At 45.0% G+C, this 16993-nt stretch overlaps 1 protein-coding gene across 5 annotated transcripts in view; it reads right to left on the reverse strand.

Moving 5' to 3' along the window:
• ltbp1 (latent transforming growth factor beta binding protein 1) overlaps positions 1–16993 on the reverse strand; it is a 408702-nt gene that overhangs the window by 302381 nt on the left and 89328 nt on the right. The window lies entirely within an intron of this gene.

Here is a 16993-nt window from a genome sequence, read left to right on the forward strand (position 1 = left end):
TTCTTGTCTGTGATGACCAAGGCAATTTTAGATCCAATCTTCCAAGTCTCCGCAGATTGCAGGGGTTCTAGGATTTTGATCCAGCGGTGGTGAAGAAACCCAATATATTTCTACATCCCTGAATAGAACTATAGAATACTGGTTGCACTGAAACAGGCCCTTCTAGTCTGAGCCGAACTATTGTTCTACCAAGACCCACTGACCTGCACCCAGTTCATACCCCTCCATTCCCTTCCCATCTATGTACCTGTCCAATTTTTCCTTAAATTCTAAAATGGAGTCCACATTCAGCTGGTAGCTTGTTCCACACTCCCAGTGTGAAGAAATTCCCCCTAATGTTCCCCAAACCTTCTGTCCTTTCACCCTTAGCCCATGTCCTCTAGCTTGTAACTCACCTACCCTCAGTGGAAAAAGCTACTTGCATTTACTCTATCTGTCCCCCTCATAATTTCATATACCTCAATCAAATCTTCCCTCATTCTTCTACAGACCAGGGGATAAAAATCCTAACCCTGTTTAGCCTTTCCCTGTTCCACAGTTCTTAAAATCTCAGCAACATGCTCGTAAAATCTTCTCTGCACTCTTTCTGTCTTATCGACATCTTTCCTGCAGTTAAGTGACCAAAAATGCACACAATACCCCCAATTTAGCCTCACCAATGTCTTGTCCATTTTTACCATCATTTGGCCTCACTAATATCTTTTACAAATTGAATCTTTTGAAAGAGCATCTGATCTGGGACCTTATTAAATGCTTTACCAAAGACCACATCTGCTGCACTTTCCTCGTCAGTCACCTCCCATAACTCAATTAAGTTTGTTAGACATGACCTCCCCACATGCAGTCTACCCCTAATAAGTCTATGCTTTTCCAGATCCTATCGCTAGAAATCTTCTCCAGTAATTTCCCTCACCACGATGTTAGGATCACCAGGCCTGAATTTCCTGGATCACTTTCATTGCCCTTCTTAAACACAGTTATTCTCCAGTCCTCTGGGACTTCACATGTGGCTAAACAGGACTCCGAGATTGGTGCAGAATGAAGCACGCTATAATTAAAACCATGTGATACATCCAATTAACAAATGCATGCGGAGAGCGCAAATATTAAATAATTGTATTCATTTGTGGTAGCATCTTGAGAAGATAGAATATGATGGATTCCCAAAACATTTCTTGATCAGACCCTAATGCAGCTACAAAACTGAATTACCAGTAGTTCACAGATTGGCTCCATGAAATGACAGAAAGACTGGTTTGGATTGGATTATCAAGAGCAACATGTTCTAGAGAAGAAAACATTCATGTAATAAGCAAATTTATTCACTTAAATTGCAAATATTGCCATTTCTAATGCATTTATTGAGTTGCATACAGGTTTCGGTAATAAATTCTCAGGGTGCATTGGGGAGCAGAAGTGGCCTCCACTTCTTTTCCCACACAAACGATTTTCTCACCCTACCCTGTCCACAATCAGCACCAACTCTCTCCGCACCTAATCCTAAGACCACCCATTCACCTGCTTCTGCCACTCGCTTCATCCTCTTGCCTATCATGTCAAATTCTCTTATGCTCCCCCCTCCCCTGTCCTCAACCCTCATCCATCATCTCTGCCTTCAGTTTATTTAGTTGGTTGACCTCTTTGGATATTTTGCAGTGGGAATAGATCTTACTGCACTAAATCACCCTAAAGATTCTGACACATGATTCATGCCTCATGACACAATAGCTTGAGTCCTTTCATGGACTCTTGGCAAAATTTCTCCATCCTGCTCCATCCTTAATTCATACTTGGAGACTGAGACCATCAATTACCTGCAAGCCAGAAGTTAAATCCATGAGAAATGTTTGAGCTTATTCAACATTCTTTATAGGTTAACAACACAAGTTATTTTTGAGATGGATACTCTACAGTCATTTCCAAGAAAGGGGTAATTCGTCCCTTTTAATGGACTCAGAAAAGTGAGTCCATGTCTGATCCAATCTTTTTAATTTTTTTTAAATTTTAAATTTAGATTTTTTTTTAAAATTTAGACATACAGCACAGTAACAGGCCCTTTCGGACCACGAGCCTGTACCTATTCCAATTTCCCTTTCATGTCTTACATTCTCCATAATCCACTCCAGCCCTGCAACTAGGGTTATAGAGCCATACAGCACAGAACAGGCCCTTTCGGGCCACAAGCCCGAACCTATTCCAATTTCCCTTTCATGTCTTACATTTTCCATAATCCACTCTAGCCCTGCAACTAGGGTTATAAAGCCATACAGCACAGAACAGGCCCTTCGGACCATCTCATGTATGCTGACCAACTTGGCATTCTGGGGTTGCCAGCATTTAGTCAAATATCTCCCAACCCCCCACCCAGCTAAAGATATCCGCCCAAATTTAATTGCACCATCAATGATGACTGTAACTTTATCCACCTGTGACATAAGCTCCACAACTCACTCCTTAAACTACCGTTCGCTCTTCTCTTTCAAAACCACTGTTTGACTTAAGTTCATGATCACATAACAAAACACGTGGCTCAAGTTTTGTTTGAAAATGTTCCTGGGAAGTACCGCAAAGATTAAAAAAAAAGTTTGCAGAAGGAAGACTTATTCTGAAAATGTATCAGCCGGCAGAGGAGAACGCAGTTTATTACTCAATGAGAGACTGAAGAATCAGTTGTTCTTATCTAGACACTTAGAGTAGGACCAAATAAGGCTTTTAATAACCCTTTCTTCATTTAAATCTTTCAAATAGATGTTTATAAATTTTACTTCCATTATGTAGTGGGAGACAACTTTGTCCACATGGACAAGTTGGACAAAAGGGCCTGTTTCTGTGCTGTAAAACCCTACGGCTTCCACGGTGCAGCTAACGGAACTGCTGCCCATAGCTTCACAATCGCTGGTGCTCTATATGCAGAATTTGCATACTGATCCTGTGGCCTCTTTGCTTCCCTCTTGTTTCCTCTCACATCTCAAAAATATGGAAGTTGGTAAGTTAATTGACCTCAGTAAATTTCCCCTGGTGTTTACATGAATGATAGAATCTGGCTATGCTATATAGTTCTAAGTAGTGTCACAATGGAGAAGGGATGTTAGAATTACAAAGTTTTACAGAAAGATTACCACAGTTTAGGATCTGCCAACTGTTGGTGGAGCACTTAAATTTGCAGCGATGTGAAAAGACTGTGGGACTAAAGGAAACTATAGATAGGAGCAGGTGGGAAATTGAAAAAGATGTCAAAATTTTTAGATCCATGTGTTGCCAGCGCAGGTCAGCTATTGCAAGTGTCCTTGAATTGAGTTATATTGGGATATGGGCTTCAGCTTTCACAGACAATATTGGAGTGGTTAATTATTGAAGGATCAAAGGCATGGGGAGTGGTTTTGGGGTTGGTTTTAGCAGATTAATTGCAGCAGGGCAGAATAAGGTATTGTTGTGGAAGCTGAAACAGGTGGAGCATGGTGGTGCCGCTGGAAAGGTCTTCCTCGGCTGTGAGGTGTTTGGGACACCTGAAGGATATAAACTACATTCAATAAACGCATCTTCTTTCTGGATCCTTGTATTTGAAAAGCAAGAATGCGCCCAGCAATAACTTCAAAGCATAACCCACAAAACCATGAAGGCATTTTTTAAAATAGAACACACATCACACTGAAGTACATGCATCTTACAAATACATGTGGATGGTGTACACATTGTAAATCAATTTTTACAACTGCATTAATGACTGTAAAATCTGGAAAATCCATCTGGAATACAAAGAATGTATTTTAGTGTTGTATACTTCTTGCCTTTCGAGTGCTTTTGAAAAGAAGAGTTTGTTTTACTGCTTATAGGTTGGGGATATCACCAGCTGCACTTGTTTACCACCATTTCCTAACTTGGATGATGTTACGAAGAACAGCCAACAGGTAAACCCATCAGAGCATGAATCAATGCCTTTGGGCGAAGAGCAGGATGGGAGACATGTGGTTTACCTGGGTCATCCATAACATAATAACATTAATATGGCTCGTTTAGCTATTTAGGTAGGCGGCGGCGGCCCCGATCCGGGCAGAAGCGAGGGGGAGGCGGCGGCCCCGGCCTCGATCGAGTGAGGCAGGCGTAGGCCCCAGTCCGGGCAGAAGCGAGGGGGAGGCGGAGGCCCTGGCCTCGGTCGAGTGAGGCAGGCAGAGGCCCCGGTCCAGGCAGAAAGAAGGAGGCAGCGGCCGCGGTCCGGACACAGGGAAAGCAGCGGCGGCCCCGGTCCCGGTCCGGGCAGTATGGTCCGACCTAGGAGGGGAGGCAGGCCCCTCCAGCCCGGGTAAGAAACCTGCATAGGAGAAGGCAACTCCGATATAAAACCTACGACCCAAGGACCTCGCTGCCACGTCCCAGCTTGCTTGGCCACGGCACACGAACCATGGGTGTAAAGGGTGGGGCCAGTACTGCGCACACTGCACTCCACCTAAAAGCTCCTTTGCGCAGGCCCGAGGACATGTCCACATCCTCCCCCTCCACGTCCTCCCCCTCAAAAGACGGGCGCCTCCTGTTGGAGCTCTGCGCAGAACAGCAGCTTGTCATTACAAACACCCTTTTTCAGCAGAGGGACAGCCTGAAGACTACCTGGATGCATCCCCGATCCAAACACTGGCACCTCCTGGACTACGTCCTGGTGCAAGAAAGAGACAAACGAGATGTGCTCCACACCAGGGTCATGCCCAGCGTGGAATGCCACACTGACCACCGGCTGGTTCGCTGCAAGCTCAACCTTCACTTCAAGCCAAAGTCCAGGAACAGTAAAGCCCCCAGAAAGAGGTTCAATGTTGGAAACCTGCAGTCAGACGAAGTGAGAGGAAACTTCCAGGCAAACCTCAAAGCAAAGCTCGAGGATGCAATCCACCTCACGGACTCGTCCCCTGAAACCCTCTGGGATCAGCTGAAGACTACCATACTGCAATCCACTGAAGAGGTACTGGGCTTCTCCTCCAGGAAAAACAAGGACTGGTTCGACGAAAACAATCAGGAAATCCAGGAGCTGCTGGCAAAGAAGCGAGCTGCCCACCAGGCTCACCTTACAAAGCCGTCCTGGCCAGAGAAGAATCAAGCCTTCCGTCGCGCATGCAGCCATCTTCAGCGCAAACTCCGGGAGATCCAAAATGAGTGGTGGACTAGCCTCGCCAAACGAACCCAGCTTAGCGCGGACATTGGCGACTTCAGGGGTTTTTACGAGACTCTAAAGGCTGTGTACAGCCCCTCACCCCAGGTCCAAAGCCCGCTGCGCAGCTCAGACAGCAAAGTCCTCCTCAGCGACAAGATCTCCATTCTCAACCGATGGTCAGAACACTTCCAATCTCTTTTCAGTGCCAACCACTCAGTCCAAGAATCCGCCCTGCTCCAGCTCCCTCAACAGCCCCTAAGGCTAGAGCTGGATGAGGTCTCACCCGGGAAGAGACATATAAGGCAAATGAACAACTGAAAAGTGGCAAAGTAGCAGGTATGGATGGAATCCCCCCAGATGTCTGGAAGGCTGGCGGAAAAACTCTGCATGCCAAACTGCATGAGTTTTTCAAGCTCTGCTGGGACCAAGGAAAGCTGCCTCAGGACCTTCGTGATGCCATTATCATCACCCTGTACAAAAACAAAGGCGAGAAATCAGACTGCTCAAACTACAGGGGAATCACGTTGCTCTCCATTGCAGGCAAAATCTTCACTAGGATTCTCCTAAATAGAATAATAACTAGTGTCGCCGAGAATGTTCTCCCAGAATCACAGTGTGGCTTTCGCGCAGAGGAACTACTGACATGGTCTTTGCCCTCAGACAGCTCCAAGAAAAGTGCAGAGAACAAAACAAAGGACTCTACATCACCTTTGTTGACCTCACCAAAGCCTTCGACACCGTGAGCAGGAAAGGGCTTTGGCAAATACTAGAGCACCTCAGATGCCCCCCAAAGTTCCTCAACATGATTATCCAACTGCACGAAAACCAACAAGGTCGGGTCAGATACAGCAATGAGCTCTCTGAACCCTTCTCCATTAACAATGGCGTGAAGCAAGGCTGCGTTCTCGCACCAACCCTCTTTTCAATCTTCTTCAGCATGATGCTGAACCAAGACATGAAAGACCTCAACAATGAAGACGCTGTTTACATCCGGTACCACACGGATGGCAGTCTCTTCAATCTGAGGCGCCTGCAAGCTCACACCAAGACACAAGAGAAACTTGTCCATGAACTACTCTTTGCAGACGATGCCGCTTTAGTTGCCCATTCAGAGCCGGCTCTTCAGCGCTTGACGTCCTGTTTTGCGGAAACTGCCAAAATGTTTGGCCTGGAAGTCAGCCTGACGAAAACTGAGGTCCTCCATCAGCCAGCTCCCCACCATGACTACCAGCACCCCCACATCTCCATCAGGCACACAAAACTCAAAACAGTCAACCAGTTTACCTATCTCGGCTGCACCATTTCATCGGATGTAATGATCGACAACGAGATAGACAACAGACTCGCCAAGGAAAATAGCGCCTTTGGAAGACTGCACAAAAGAGTCTGGAAAAACAACCAACTGAAAAACCTCACAAAGATTAGCGTATACAGAGCCGTTGTCATACCCACACTCCTGTTCAGCTCCGAATCAAGGATCCTCTACCAGCATCACCTACGGCTCCTAGAACGCTTCCACCAGCATTGTCTCTGCTCCATTCTCAACATTCATTGGAGCGACTTCATCCCTAACATCGAAGTACACGAGATGGCAGAGGCCGACAGCATCGAATCCACGCTGCTGAAGATCCAACTGCGCTGGGTAGGTCACGTCTCCAGAATGGAGGACCATCGCCTTCCCAAGATCGTGTTATATGGTGAGCTCTCCACTGGCCATCGTGACAGAGATGCAAAGAAGAGGTACAAGGACTGCCTAAAGAAATCTCTTGGTGTCTGCCACATTGACCACCGCCAGTGGGCTGATATCGCCTCAAACCGTGCATCTTGGCACCTCACAGTTCGGCGGACAGCAACCTCCTTTGAAGAAGACCGCAGAGCCCACCTCACTGACAAAAGACAAAGGAGGAAAAACCCAACACCCAACCCCAACCAACCAATTTTCCCCTGCAACCGTGTCTGCCTGTCCCGCATCGGACTTGTCAGCCACAAACGAGTCTGCAGCTGACGTGGACATTTACCCCTCCATAAATCTTCGTCCGCGAAGCCAAGCCAAAGAAAGAGAGAGTCAATCACTGGCTATTCTGGAGTCACATGCAATCCTGACTAGGAAGTGGGGTAGTTCCAGTAGGTCATTTGTGACCATGGTACAATTTTTAACAACCATCCAGGAGTGGTCTGATCACCATTCCTGGTGCTCTCCTGGTTCATATGGCACACTTACTGATCTGAATTCCCCAGTCTCTTGGTTGAATTTGAACCCATTCCTGTAAAAGCACAATGAAACCCAAGCATCTCACCCAATAACTTAAGCATTATACTGATCTACCTGACCACTAATGAAGTTTGAGAAAGGGGGATGAAATCCATTATAACATACACTAGGCTTTGATCGAAGTGGGCTTGTTGAGTCACACGTGCAAGGGAAATTCTGGCTAAAATGGGCTGGAGTTTTTTTTTGTATTGAGTCCTTACTTTCTGATTACCTAGAGCACCAACAATTCCTGTTGTCCAGAATTCAAGCAACCAGCAGCCTCACCCAAACAACAAATCACAGAATGTAAATAGATAAAAAATACAGGTTTAAAATTGGCACACCTCACCATTAGGTCGCAACATGCAATTTCAAGCAACCAGAATATTCACTTATCCACCAATCCTCATAGGTGGGGATACCAGGGGTTTTACTAGATATGACAACAGTCTTTTAGCCCCACGCACAAACAATAGCCCTATCCAAATATTGCCTTCGACTCAGCGTGATTTAAAGGGATGCCTACAAAACATTGGTTGGCTGGGATTAATTATAAAGCTGCATTCAAATCAAGGGAATCAGATAAACAACCCAATTGAAGACTAAGCTATTTATATTGCCTGAACCTGATTAGATTACAGCTCCATACCTCACACTTTGCCAGCCAACCCGCTTTGAAAACAAATATATAATCTTGCACTTGGTGCACTTTGAAGATGCGCTTTCATTGGTAGTGTACCCTATCTTACTCATTTGTAGTGACAGTATTCGTTAATGAATATTTTGTCTTGTGATTGTTAAAAGGAACATTAAATAAAGAATCAGGAACAGTCAGGTTTAGGTAACGTGAGTTGCAGGCCTTGTTCACGTTTCTTCTATCAATCAATACTTAGAATGTATATTAAGGCGGAAAGAAATGAAGAACGACTGGGGCCTTTTTCAATTTTGAAACATCCCTCATCGTTTTACGAAATGATTTATGAAATGCGTTTGAATTTCTACAGCCAGAGGATAATGCATCTATGGAATTTGTGGCAGACGGTTGTCGAGGCCAGGTCTTTGGGTGTATTTAAAGCAAAGGCAGAAAGATTGTTGATTTAGCTAGGGCATCAAAGGTGATGGGGAGAAGGCCAGGCAGTGGAGCTGAGGGGGCTAATGATTAAATGGTGGGGCAGACTCAGTGGGCTGAATCGCCTACTTTTGCTCCGATCCTATTAATGGCTCAGTGATGAGGCTAGTTAGAACCGCTGCCTCAGGTCTGGAGACTCTGGTTTGATCCTGGCACAGTCTGTGTGGAGTCTGCACATTGATCCAACAACCATGCAGATTTCTTCCAGTTGCTTCCCTCATCTCAAAAACACGTCTTGGTTGGTTAACTGCCCCAAATCTGTTGGTGAATGGTGGAATCTGGCCAGAGTAACAGGAATTGTGAGGGATAAAATAGGTTAGAGGAAAATTAAAATGGGCATGAGATGGTTAGCTGGGTTAAAGGTGCAGTTTCCGTTCCAAGACTCTCTACTTCTTTCTCTCATCCAGAAACAACCTACGGTGTAAGATAGCCTACATAAACAAGACAGCAGCTACATTTTCTGGTTTTCCTTGTTTTGAAATTTCCCTAGATTTTCTTCATTGTCATTCTTTATGACCTTTTACAACTCAATAACAAAATCACAGCCCCCAAACCCTGCAGCATTCTTTCCACACCTCGCCAGAATGTCAACCTAGGTTAAGATCTCAAGACTCTAGAATGCTTTCTGAACCCAAAACATCTGGACTCAGAGGTAGCTGTGAGACTGGAATTAAACCAGAAGTCACCCTCTTCAACAACTCATCACCCTTAAAGAGGATTAAGCTGAGAAAAGTAGCCAAGCACTGGCAACAGGTTCATCATAAGCATGAGGCAAGTGTATGTGCTAGTCCCTAGTACTCGAATCAGAGGTTGAAATAGCTAGTACCAAAATTGATTCACATCACCTAATACACATCACAAGAGATGGAAAGGGTTAGGTGATTACAAACTATTCCATAAATTACTCTGGGACCATCAAAAGAATTTGTGGACACTCTTGAAACAGTATTTTTGTTATTTTGCATTAACTACCTTTATACATTTGATTTTTTTTTCTTTCTCATGGTGCATTATGGTAATTGATTTATACAGTTGTTGATGGCATATTTTATGTACCTGTGTGGCTGCAGCAAGTCAAGTTTATTGCCATCTGATTACACAAGTACAACCCGAGGAAACAGTGTTCTCCTGCCCTCAGTGCAAAACAACGGTACACATGCAGGACATGTATTCATATACACACATCTAAAAAAAATTGCTTCATAAATTATGAGAATCTCAGATGGTTAGGGCGAGCAGTTCCTTTGCTCGCTCAGCATTCTCACTGCCCGTGGGAAGAAGCAGCAACTAAGAATTTCAGCGTATCTAAATGTTCTACTTATCTATGTGACAACAAAGTCTCATATTTAAAAAAATTCAAGACCAATTGAAGAGGGCTAGTTAACAATAAATACCCAGCAAGAATAATTCTAACAATATAAATGGGAACGTTTAGTGATTCTAATTGAATCTAAAATATGATTTCATTATTTTAATTGTTTGTTGTTTGATGCTGGTCCCATCACTTGACAGCAAAACATTTTGTCTGAATGTGCCAAGTGGTAATAAATGTCAATGAGGTGTGAGGAGATGTAAAACAGACTGGGGCACTAATAAGAGCCGGTTCCCTTCCAAGTCATTCAGCGTCCTAATGTGGAAATGCATCCCTCTTCCTTCAGCACCAATGAAATTGGATCTTGGAACCTTTCCCCACCAACCTTGCGGGACTACCTTTGTCACAAATGCAGCAGCAATTCAAGAAGCAGGCTCGCCACCACATTCTCAAAATTAATTCAGGACAGACAAATAAATGCTGACTTCACACCATTGAGTCCACTTAAGAAATGACCTATCCTGGGCACAAATCTCCTCACTTGTCAGGAAGGTGCAACAACGACTACATGTCCTGAGAAAACTGAGGCAAAGCTACTGGCAGCCATTGTGCCAACTTTCTACAGGAGCTCTATCAAGGGCATCCTGGCTGCCTGCATCACAGTGAGGTATGGTTGCACTGGCTCGGAGGTCAATCCAAAGGCAGAGATAATCACTGGGCTCTTCCTCCTCCCCATTGACAAGACCTAATGGGATCGTTGTTTGAACAGGGCATGCAAAATCATTGAGGACCCATTATCTTTTGCAGATGACACCAGATTGATGGCATATATTAGATGTGAAGGGAATGGGAAATGATGAAGGGAGTGACTCATGGAATTTAACTCAGACAACGACAAAATGATGCATTTTGGAAAGTGCAACCATAGCAAGACCAATAGAGGAAAAAAATGGCACTTTACCAGCAGTGACTCTTCGCGTGCAGCTCCAACAGGAATCATCACATATTCAGAACTATTACCTCACTTTCTTTACCTTCGTGCTAGTTTTTAAAATTTAGCTGTGCAGCTCAATAACAGGCCCTTCCAGCCCATGAGCCCCGGCCGCTCAATTACACCCAATTAACCTACAACCCCTGTAAGTTTTGAAGAGAGAGAGAGAGGAAACTGGAGAACCCAGAGGAAACCCATTCAGACATGGGGAGAAGGTCAAACTCCTTATGGACAGCATCAGATTCGAACCTGGATCACCTGCCCACTGTAATAGTGTTGCCCTTCTACTCATTTATTACTTTTTTTTTTAAATTTTTTATTTTTCACACCATAAATCACAATAGTCATGATATACACTTTTTCTTTTCCACACATTTACAGTGACTTTTTCTCCCTTATTATTTATTTTTTAAATGTAATTTATGTCCATATCTGAGCTTGTAACGCTGCTGCAAAACAACGAATTTCATAGCAATAAATTCTGATTCTGAGGGTCCTGGTTGTTGAACAGAGACTTGGGACATAAGTACATAGTTCCCTTTAAGCCACCATGCATCTAGATGGGTTGGTGAAGAAGGTAGCTGGCTTGCTTGTCTTCATTGGCTGAGGCAAGTGGGCTTAGAATTTGCGGCATTATGTAAAACTAGAACTTGACATGGGTTAGGCTACACTTGAAGTACTGTGATTGAACTCGAGAGGGTGCACGGATCACAGGCCTCCAATCTTTTTAAAAAAAACAGCCTTCACTACTACCCTCTGTCTTCTATCACTAAGCCAAAGTTATATCCATTCAGCTAGTTCAACCTGGAGCCCACGTGTTCTCATCTTCCAGACCAGCCTATCATCACACACTGCCAGACTGAGACCACTCGCAAATTGGGGGAATAACACCTCATGCTCCATCTGGGCACCCTCCAATGACCGAATGGCATTAACATTAACTTCTCCTGTTTCCATTATCCTCCCCCCACCTCCCAAATCTTTCCCTATGTCTCCTTTCCTAGAGCCCTGCCTCCATTTCCCTCTCCTGTCGCCCCCGCTCTGCTTTCACAGAGCCAAATACATTCGCCTCCCCCAATCAATTCTCATCTTTCCTCTCTCCCGTCCTCCTATCCATGTCCAATTAACACCTTTTGTTTGTTGGTCTGTACTCCTCCCCTGCCCCTTCTTCCCTTCTCCCAGCCTTTTAATTCAGACGCCTGTCTGATTTTTATTCGTTCTTTGACAAAGGGCTCAGATCCGAAACATTGCTTGTATATCTTTACCTCCTCTGGATGCTGTCAGACCTGCTGAGTTCCTCCAGCATTTCTGTGTTTTCACTTCAATCACTGCGTTTGCAGACTTTTATGTTCCATTCACCTCAGCCTATCGTGTGGGATGTTGTCAGTGGCCCAGTTAAAGTCAATGCAGATAGTGTCCTACTGTCATGGTCTCATCAATCATCTTGTCATCTCTTCAAAAAATTAAAACTCTAAAGCAGTACTTCCCATACCCTATTCCATACTGACTATCCCCAATCAGGCCACGAGCAAAATCCTGTCTCTTAAAATCCCTTTCAATAACTTCCCCACCACTGATGTAAGGCTCACTGGCCTTGGTTTCCTGGATTATCCCTGCTGCCCTTCTTGAATAACATAAGCTACCCTTCAGCCTTCCAGTATCTCACAAATGGCTAATGAGGAAACTTTGCTCTCTCCCTTGCTTCCCGTAACATTCTCGTATGCCCCAGGATTTATCAACTTCAACGCACATCAACATCTCCTCCCTTATACTGTTACACATGATCACCCGTCCTTCCCCTGAACTCACCAGCTTCCATGGCAACTGGAGAAAAGAAGCATTTTTTTTAAAGACCACATCCATTTCCTTTGTCTCCACATAAATTACCAAACTGAACCTATTCTGTCCCAAGCTACACAGGCGACGCCATGACAGGCAGTAGGCAACTCGAGGCAAGGAGCCCATGCAGGCTGTGGGCTGCTGGAGACTGGCTCGAGGCTGGCTGAAGGGATACCAGGTTTCGAATCAGCATGCAAATTGAACTTGATATTTTATAAACACATTATACTTAATATGCCCAGCCCCTCCTCTCCGTCCACAACAAAATGTGGGTCATACTCTCACACTCACATGTCTGTCCATGGCCTTTCACACTACCCCACCCTGATCACCCGTAAATTGGAGGAACAACATTTTTCACCAACCCCAGGGCATGAACAATGAGTTCACTGCATTCCACTAATCAGCTTGCCTTCTTTCCACCCCCGCCCCCCCGCCCCAACCACCCTTTAATTAGTTATTACAGTTCTTACTTCCTTTCTCTCTCCACCTGGCCTTGACTGCTCCCCCCCTTCCTGCTGTCCTCCCTCCCTCGTCCACCAATCATCTCCCACCCTCACCAACCTTCCCCCTTTTGTTCAGACATCTCTCATTTTCCCTCACACCTTGATGAAGGGCTCAAGCCCGAAATGCTAGTGATGTATAAAGACACTGTTTGACCTGATGAGTTTCTCCAGCATTTGTGTGTGTGTTTTCACTTAACCAACAGAATCTTGTGTTTTACCTATTTTGCATAATAGGTCGATGCGGTCAAGATTGATAAAAATTGTTCTCAAATAGTCATCTCGGGACCATTGATGGAAGAGGAGGAATGAGCGACTCAAGAGAGTTGTGTGTGTGTGTGTGTGTGTGTGTGTGTGTGTTGGGATCCAGTTTGATGTGAGCGCCTTTAAAAAGGGAACGGAGGGCAAGTTAAGGGTTAAATAAAATGGTAATTGGTGGGAGGAGTAATAAAGATAAAGGGCAGTGACAAGAGGAGCGGCCATTGGTGAGCAGCCCAGTGTAGGCATGGGACATAAAGGCTTTGGCTTATGAGGCTTCAGCGAGCTGAGGACGAGCTTGTTTCCAGAAAGGTAAGACTAGGCAAGCTATTTAAAGGAGTCAGCAGCTAGGGCAGTGGAATGCTCTGATTGCAGGATGTGGGATATCTGGGACAACACAATTGTCCCTGATGACCACACCTGCAAAAGGTGCATCCAGTTGCAGCTCCTGGAAGACCAAGTTGGGGAAATGGAGGTGGAACAGGAGGCAGAGATTGTGATAGAGAGAAGCTTCAAGGAGACAGTCACCCTCAGTTGTAGCTGGGTGACTATTGTTGGAATCTAGGGGTTAAAAAATTATGAAAGAAATGATTAATTAATAAGTTTATATGTACTGCATGGTTCAGGGAAAAAGAGGAATGTGATTAAGTGGCAATCACAGCATGGAGCAAAGTTGGCTGAGCAAAATGGTCTGCTCCCAAAATACAGGGAGAGGAAATGCATAAAACGATTTAGGAGGAATGCTCAAACTGAAGGAGGTGGTGAGTAGCACAGGAGACACAGGCCAGACCAGAACAAAGAATGGCCTGCAAGAAACAAAGGGAATGGAAAACCAGTCTAGGAGGAAGATTAAGGCAGGAAGCGGTGTTAAAGAGAACAGCAGAAATTGGCCAGACAGGGACAGGATGGTGATTAGAAATATCTGGGGATGAATTAATTTCTGATCAACACAACAGGATAGTCTGGCCTGGAGGATTAAGATGGGAGTGCTACACCCCAGATATCTGCAAAACAGGAGATGACTTGTGATAACCCTTATGCAAAAAGATCTAGCAAAGGAAGCCAACTTTTGTTCTGTATGATAAGGTTGATCTATATAAACTGAGCCAACTGGACAATAGGGGTCAGTCTTGGGGAGTAGCTCACTGTGCAGGTGACCTATGAATTAATGATTGACCCAGAGCTCTGTTAAGTATTATTCTTGTGCTGTGTAATAAATTGACTGTTGAACCAAATACCTTCTCCTATCACTTCATTCAAAGAACACGCTGGACTCAGACTACACATAGACTAATTTAAGAGTAAGGTAAAGCCAGAGTCCGACACTATTAGGAGAGGGAAGGGGATTCGACAAACAGTGCAGAGAACTCTCAACAATAAATATGCTCTTTTGGATACTGTTGGTGAGGAAGATCTAGCAGGGACAAGTTGTGGTGGTTAAAAACACAAAATGCTGGAGAAACTGAGCTGGTCAAACAGTGTCCTCTACATAGCAAAGGTAAAAATACATAACCATGGTTTCAGGCTTGAGCCCTTCATCAAGGTGTGGAAGAATGTCGGCAGGCATCTGAACAAAAGGGTGAGAGGTGGGGGGGGAAGGCAGGAGGTGATAGGTGGAGAAGGGAGGGAGGGAACAGCAGTGATCAGAAGGAGGGATGGCTGGGTGAGTGAGGGGACAACTGGGAAGACTAGAAAGGGGGAGGGAAAAAGGGCAAGCAGTTTAGCAGAAACCAAAGAAGTTGATGTTAGTGCCATCTGGTTGGAGCATGCCCAGATGGAAAATAAGGTGGCATTCCTCCAATCTGCAGATGGTCATGTAGTACATAAGGCCCATGGGCAGACATATATGTATGGGTGTGTGACTCAGAATTAAAATGCTGGCTACTGGGAGGTCGCTGTTACTGTAGTGGTAGGAGTGGAGGTGCTCAGCGAAACGATCTCCCCATTTGTGACTGGTCTTTCTGATGTAGAGATGGCCACGAAGGGAGCACTGGGTGCAGTAAATCAGTGTGGTGGTCACTTCTCTGATGCAGAGGATGGACCCTCAGCTCAGAAGGGAAGGGGGGAAGGTGAGCTATAGTGATTGAGGACTCTTTGGTTAGGAGAGTAGATAGGAGGTTCTGGAGTGGGATCAAGGCTCCAGGATAGTGTGTTACCTCCCAGGTACCAGGATGGTATGTTACCTCCCAGAGACATCCATCTCATCAAGTTCACACCATTCTGGTGGGGAAGGGTGAGCAACCACAGGCCATGGTCCATGTAGGGACTAATGACATAGATTAGAGCAGAAATGAGGTCCTGAAGTGTAGTGTAGGGAGTTAGGTAAGAACCTCAAGGATGATAATTTCAGGTTTGTTGCCTGTACCACAAGCCAGAAGGTAGGAATAGGAAGCTGTGGCTGAAGAGTTGGTGCAGGGCGCAGGGATTCAGATTTATTGATAATAAGGATCTCTTCTAGGGAAGGTCTAACCTGTACAAAAAGGTTGCACTGCACCTGAACTGAACTGGGCAGCGACAAATATCCTGGCTCAAGGTTTGCTAGAGCTGTTAGGGAGGGTTTTAACTGGTTTGGCATGGGGGTGGAAAACAGAATGTGAGTGCAGAGAATAGTACAGAAGGTCAAAGGCATGATACTATGTGTTCTGAGTTTGTGAAGAAGGACAGGCATAAATGTAGCCAGTTAGAGGGGTTGAAATGTGTCTATTTCAATGCTAGGAGGATTAGGAATAAAGGGGATGAACTTAAAGCATGGATCAGAACATGGAATTACAATGTTTGGCTATGACAGAGACTTAGCTGGAAGAAAGGCAGGATTGGCCTCTGCAGGTACCAGGGTTCAGGTGTTTTAAAAGGAATAAGGTGGAAGGTAAAAGAAAGGTTGGGAGTAGCATTACTGGTCAGGGATAGTATCACAGCTATAGAAAGGGAGGATGCTGCAGAGGGAGTGTCCACTGAGTTGGTGTGGGTGGAAGTCAGCAATAGGAAGGGAGCTATCACTGTGTGGGGAGTAGTCCTCGAGACATTGAGGAGCAGATGAGTAGGCAGATCTTCAAATGGTGCAGGAAATACAGGGTTGTAGTTATGGATGTGATAGTACAGACCTATCACCAATGTATATAGTTACGGTATCTAGAGTGTAATGACTGTGCTTACAGCGATTGGCTGAGATCTTAGCCACGCCTACTGTCTGGGCCTTAAAGGGTTGTGTCCCTAGCCAGGTCGGATCATTCCGGACTGGTCGGCCACCTGTGAAGAGCTCTTGTCTTTTGCTAATAAAAGCCTTGGTTTGGATCAAGGCTTTCGATGAGCTCTACAATGGGTGATTTCAACTTCCCTAATATTAGGCAGCACTTCCTGACTGCAAAAGGGATAGATGGGTCTGAATTGTTCAGGTGTGTTCAAGAAGGATTCCTGATACAGTATGTGAACCAGCCAACAACAGCTAGGCCTTACTGGGTCGAATTCTGGGTAATGAACCTGGTTGGGGCAGAGCTCTCAGTGGTGGAGAACTTAAATTAAAGTAACCACAACTCCCTGAGCTTTAGCATAGCCATGGATAAGGAACAATGCACA

This window comes from Narcine bancroftii, chromosome 4, assembly GCF_036971445.1.
Source record: "Narcine bancroftii isolate sNarBan1 chromosome 4, sNarBan1.hap1, whole genome shotgun sequence".
In the NCBI taxonomy this organism is placed as follows: domain Eukaryota; kingdom Metazoa; phylum Chordata; class Chondrichthyes; order Torpediniformes; family Narcinidae; genus Narcine; species Narcine bancroftii.